Here is a 6718-nt window from a genome sequence, read left to right as displayed (position 1 = left end):
GCTATATATATATATATATATATATATATATACGATTATCGACCAATGGTAAGAGACGAGAAACGTCACGAGAGGATGAAGAAAAAAAAAAAGAAAAAAGAAAAAAAAGAAAGAAAGAAAAAAATGTCTGGATAAAAAAGAACGGCGGTTTCTCTCTCTCGGCCCGGTTGTTTGAATAGAAAACGTTCGAACGGTCATAAACGGGACGCAACGAGGAACGACTTAATTCCTCCAGTCCAGGCGAAATACTACAATGCTCGGCCGGCGCACGATCTCGTGGCTGACTGCTCAACGTGTCAAACAACACACACGAGAGAGTAAATAGAAATCCGTCGGAAATTGAATGTTCACAATTCAGCAGAGGCGTTTAGAGGCCGCTCAACGTATGGCCAGGTATCGAGTGGACGTTTTCCGCGAGCGCTTCATCGTCGTCGATCTGCAAAACGATGTTAAGGATCCACGTCAATTGAACGAGCTATACGGCCATACGCCCATTGTTCCGTACCATAGTGTTTGCTGTTACACTTCCGGCTTTCGTTTTGCGCCTCTCGAGAGCCTCTGTCTCCGCCACCACCGGAGATACGAATACTTGTAAACGCTCCATCCGTGGCTATTTCGATTGGCCATTTCGCCCTCGATCGAGATTTTAAAGCCTTTGTTTGCTTTAGATTTGATGGATCTGGTATATTGGAGGTGAATGAAAAACGACAGGCGGAGAAGCACAAACGGGGAAAGATTGCATTGCAACGCTATGGAACTTTTATCGCTTTTTTTTATTTGTCGAACGAATTTGAGGATAGAACTGGAAAAAAAGTTTTTCGATCAAGATTTTTGAAGATCGTAAAAAGAGAAAAAGGAAAAGAAAAAATTTTATCATATTATATATCTGTAGCTCGATTAACAATTGTTTCAAGCAACATCCAATTTTTTTAAAAAAATGTTCCTATACTTGTTGTACAACAAGTTATATTTAACAGTATCGCTTTCAAGTACGGAAAATGTTCTTGATAATTGTATCTGACAAGTTTTATGTTTTATTGCTTGCAAGAATAATATCCATGAAAAACTGGATTTTGTGAAAATTCTGCACCTGTAAAAGAAGAGATTATTTTAATAAAAAAAATGAAGATTCGTTTTTCTAATTAAAAGTAGTCACGAAGATGTTAAAAATCTACTATTCATAATTTTATTCTATCGCTATTATCATTTTTGATCAATCATTTTTATTATATAATCATTTGTATTATTCCACGATGATAATCTAATTTTTTAAATTTTTCCACTGAAGATATTCTTCTCTATTCTAGATCCAAAAATCCAAAATCCTTTCTTACCGCACGATTCACTTTCTGTCGCGACGATGAAATTTCTTTTTGTTTGAAATTTCAAAATTAATTCGAGCATAACAAGCAACATCTCCACACTCACGAGAAAATTAATAACAGAATGTAAAAGTTCAAGCGTATCGATCGAATCGATTCGTCGCTACTCATTGAGTTCTAAGATTCTTCCCTCCACTTTCACTTTCAACACGAAAGACTCGATCCCAGTCGCGTGACCGCGTATCGCATCGTTCGATAGGCAGTTCGGTGGACGTGTTCACACGATGGATCGAAGAATTTTCGTGCCGACAAAACGTACGTTGGGGACGTTGGTTAGCGGGAGGCTGGCTCGTAATAACCCGGTGGAGAACCGGTACCAGCGACGAGGCTGGTGGTCCCTAACAGAGGAGTCGGTGCACGTCCCGAGAATATTAGAAGCAGGAAGAATACGAAGTGTTTCGCTGATTACTCGGGCCCCGTTGAATCCCATGCCTCGAACACGAGCGAACGAATCGGCCGTGTTGCTGGAACACGATCGCTCGTTTGCATCGAGCCGCTTTCAACGAGTCGTCGGGAGAATAAACGGCGACTTGGTAAGAATTTTAATTTACGATGATAAGGCGTGATGCAAAAAGAACGTCTCTTCCTTGTGAGCGAATGAATGCCGTGCTGAAATACGACGTGGAAATATGAAAGAAATGAATGAAAAATATTTATTGGCACTAGAAAACATCGGTGTAAATAATAGGATACGTAATTTTATATTTTTAAGCGATTGCGATGCTCGTCGCCCATTTATAAAACGTCGTGATTTTCAAAAATTAAACACAAAAGGATCTCGATTGGCCTCGATTTCCAGATTATATTTAGAGATCGTTCACGATTCTAGATTATTTTTTATTTTATTTTGCTGTGAATATATTCTGTTAATTATTATCGATAATATTTCTCAATATAATACGCATTAATAAAAATAATTTTCGATTTTAAAAATTTTCCTTTCACGTGTATCTCCATTAGATTTTTCTTCTCCACGATTATTCGAAATATAAAAGAAAGCAATTTATAGAAAAAACTGCATTTTCAATTATTTTATCATCCGACAAACTCTCGATTTATCTCACGATTGAGTCGATTAATAAAAATTTTATTCCATTGAATTTAAAACATTTAAAATTCACCATACAGTCAATAAATCATCGTAATAAATGTTACACGTTTAAAGATGGAAATATTAATTTTGTATCGAGTACATCATGGCCAAGACCTCGGTTATTGATAATTAATGGATAGTTTAATAACCGGATAATCGATTAATCGAGTCAAATATATATAATTTTCATCGCTTGGCGAAATGGAAAGAAGAAAATTGAACGTCATTACAGGCTGACTGTCGCCGAAAATGAAATTGAAACGTGGCGTTAGCAGTTCATCGATCAATCGGTTGATATGGTATGGTGGGCACGGTGGGCTGATGATGATTTTCAAAAATGCTCGATCAGCGATCGAGGGACGTGGGGAGGGGGGCTGCAACGAATTAACAATTACACCGAACAAAATGCACTGCCTGCTAACCAGCCGTCCAGTTTTCAATCGATAGCGTTTATATCAGGATTGAATTCAACGGGAGTCCCGGCTCGATGCGGTTTCGAGGGTCGTCGGCTGAGTGCTTTCGAAAGTGACCACTCTAAATGAGGCTCGTGTTTGCAGTCGGCTTCAAGCAACCTCGCCTCATATGTAAATGATAGAATAGAAAATCGAGTGGCCCGTTCTTTCGATCCGATTAATTTCGAATTTTATCGGGAGCCGACGCTTTTCAAACTCACACTGGGTGTCACACTTCAACGTGTCCACCCAGCATACATTCGTCGATAATCATCGCGTGTTTTAGCTCCTTTTTCCTCAATTTTGTAAAATTTTAATGTTCAATGAAAATACAAAATTTGTTTCTCTGTTTCTATACCTAAATAATGCTTTCTTTTTATCTAAATTTATGAATTTATGAATATAAATAGATTTTCTAATTTCTTTTTATATATATCGAAAATCATATCATTTTTTTACGTGCAAAGATATTTTTTATCATCATTATTTACAATTTTTCTTCGAGTTTTTTATTTTCTTTCGATATCTCTAGATGTAAGAAACTTTTAAATCAATTTTTTTTTTCACAAAATTTAATTCTTCAGAAAATTAACTAACTAAAAAAATTATCAAGAAATGAGTATAGAGATGAGTTAATAAGTATGTTATTAATCCTTACCCAATACAAAGGATTTCTAAATCCTCCACTAATGTTACTCGTTTCACATTTTCAAGAAGAATTCCGTTCACACGACACGAAAAGAAAAACCTTATCAAGTGAATCTGTGAAGAACGAAAGAGCCCCTTTCAACCCTTTCAATAGAAAGGGTTAAGGTTAAGATCTCGTAAAAATCTTCCACACCCATCTTCCGATCCCGTGTCCAAATTCGAAACGACGTTGCACGAACGTCGAGTCGAGCTTTAATTTCGTCCCGTTTCGTTTACAATCGAGAGAGGGGAACGCGACAAGTGCGAAAACGCAGAAAACGTGGACGGAAATGAGATTTTTATTCTCTCTCTCTCTCAACGTTTCGAGGAAGGGGGAACGGTAATTTAGCGGGCGGAGGGGGGTATTAAACGCGAATTTCAATAACGTTTTTGCCGGTCAACCGTCGCCGCCCGGCTCTGGGATCTCTCTCGACGTCGATATTGCCAGTTCAGTTTAACTGGCGTACTGTTTACGGATGTAATCGTACGGACGGAGGAGTGGAAAGTTATCTCAATAATAACGAGCCACGGTGTTATATACGCGCGATATGAATAAAAGTTTGTGCAATAACAGGGGGCCCCAGGTTTTAACGGTTTCGAGAAAGTTGCCACGGAGCAAATGAGAATACGTTGATGGCTCCGGTGCACGGAACGGTGATTCAGCCTGAAAAATCGCGTTTCGTACGTGGTTAACGAGTAGTCTCGGCCGGGTATATATCGAGGATCGTAAAATTGGCTTACGTGTACGGAATGCGTGTTTACGCGTATCCAAGCCTCCGGAGGGAACGGATTGATAATAATTGAATAATTTTACGGGATAAAAGTTCGAAACGTGCGTCCGGGCAACCGGAATATTGGTAATATTTGGCACGGATCGGTTTACGGCTATAAATTTCTTATTTTTATATATAGATATCATAATTTAACTTCTGGTCTTTTCTTTCCATCGTATCGATTATTGATGTTAATCGACGTCGATATATTAATACAGATTATCATTTTTCTTTAACAAATGGGATAACGAAAAATGTATCGTGCATCTGGCAAGCAATTTGTTTTCTTCTTTTCTCAAGAATTTAATTCTTTCGCGCACGATAATTTGTCAATCGTTAATCATTAATAAAGTTATAATTACAGATTCGTTGAATAATAATTTTACAACGAATCGAGTAATCGGATGGAACGGATCAAACGGAAAAAGAAAAAGATACGATAAAATAAGAGAAGGATTTTCGAACTTTTTAATCGTTTCAAGGTTAAAAAATATACATAGTTGCAGAATCATCATCGTGAAAACGTCAATCTCGAAACACGAGCAAAATAGCAATCGTTTGACAGGTCCGCCGCGTATATCGTTAAGCAAATAATTGAAAGCTTTATGAACGTTTCGAGAGGATACTCGCAGCCCGTACTCGTATATTTCCGTAATTAATCAAGATAAATCGAAGCAAACTCATTTAAAACAAGCAATCGATGGTGGGATGAGGAAGCAACCGTTCCATCCGTAAATCTTTCCAACTAATGGCTCGTAAACGCTGTAACGCTTCAAGCAGATTGTAAATCACCATTATTATTAGTACATCCAATAATTAAACGTAATAAGCGAAACGATATATTTCATCAACCGAAGCCGACGTTTCCTCCTCTCTTTTTCCCCCCTCTTTCTTTCTTTCTTTCTTTTTCCTCTTCCATCTTTATTTATTTTCCAACAGAGCATATCGCAACCGGTAACAAGACCACCGTATCACAGGAAATAGAATATTTACGTTAGATCGCCGATTTGATTTATCGACCGAGCAAATTGGGCCGCGAAACCGGCCCAAAGATAATCGTTCGCCGAGCCGAATTTCTCGGGAATCTTGGCTGCGTTTCGACGCATTTTAATCGAGGGCGTTGTTGGAATCGAATTTTCTGCAATCGGCTAGGCGTTGCCCGATTTATTATTTAACGTTTACGATCGTATCGTAAAATTGAAAATCCCCTTCTCCTCCTCGAGTTTCAACGCGCGGGGGGAAAATATTGTATTAAACTCTCCCTTCGAACTAATAACGAACCAACTCAGGAATCGAAAACGACAAAACTCGGTAGAAATTGGATAGATCCAATTTGCGAGCTCGTTGTTCGAGGGAAATTTCGTGAATCTCGTGATTAAAATTGCTATGAATGGCGTTTATGTGTATTTAGGTATAGGCGTTATCCCGGAGTGGGATAACGAGTGTCTAGCGGAACTTTATTGCTAATTATTTTTCTCCGTTTATGGCCGGTGTTCCTTGCTTTTCGGACAGTCGCGTAATCACCTGTTATTGTGTGTGTGTGTATGTGTGGCAGTCGCGCACACCGCAATTTCTGGCTTGTCGCCTTTGTTGTATCGCGAATCAGGCAGGTTTTAATTAGCGGGTTTTAATTAAAGATTTAAAAATGTGTTTCCATTCGTTCCATTGTTGGCACTGTAATCATTTTTTAAAACGTCTGTTTTTTTTTTTTTTCACGAGAACGAGATCTGTTTAATTAATTAGATTGGCCGCCAATGGTGAAATAGTCCAATTCGCAGAATTCCGTAAAGTGAAGCTGAAAATAATCGAACAATTCGAATTCAAGTTGACGAGTATAATCGATCAATTATTCGACCTTACTTTCCAAAGAATAATAAATCGAATTGTTTGAATGTTGGAAAATTTGTTTGAAAATTTTCATCGTATTTCTATTGTAAAAAAAAATATTTTCAGGCACAAAAATCGCGCGACAATATATTCAAATATTTGCAAAAACTTTTAAAGATTGATTTCCGCCTCCTCGTTTCATATTTCTCCCCGCACGAATTTTTATTAAAGCTTTTAATTAAATCATCGAGCTACGCAAATCTCCTTGTATAAGATAACGTAACGAAGAGTTTTACGACCGGTTGCAATTAATATCGCCATCTCTGAGGTTAAAATCCCAGTTGATAGTGAAACGGCACTGCGAGGCCCGAAACTGCATAGCAGCTCGCGTGCGGTCATCTCGTCGCTATTTAAAACTCGTCCTAGCGTCACGTGACGCGATAGAGCGAACGACGATGTCCACCGCGACCAGTGCTAATTAACAATTACGGGGACGAAACGTTT

This window comes from Apis dorsata, unplaced genomic scaffold (genome assembly GCF_000469605.1).
Source record: "Apis dorsata unplaced genomic scaffold, Apis dorsata 1.3 scaffold_330, whole genome shotgun sequence".
NCBI lineage: Eukaryota > Metazoa > Arthropoda > Insecta > Hymenoptera > Apidae > Apis > Apis dorsata.
The sequence above is the reverse complement of the archived record's forward strand: the minus strand, read 5'-3'. Positions refer to the sequence as shown.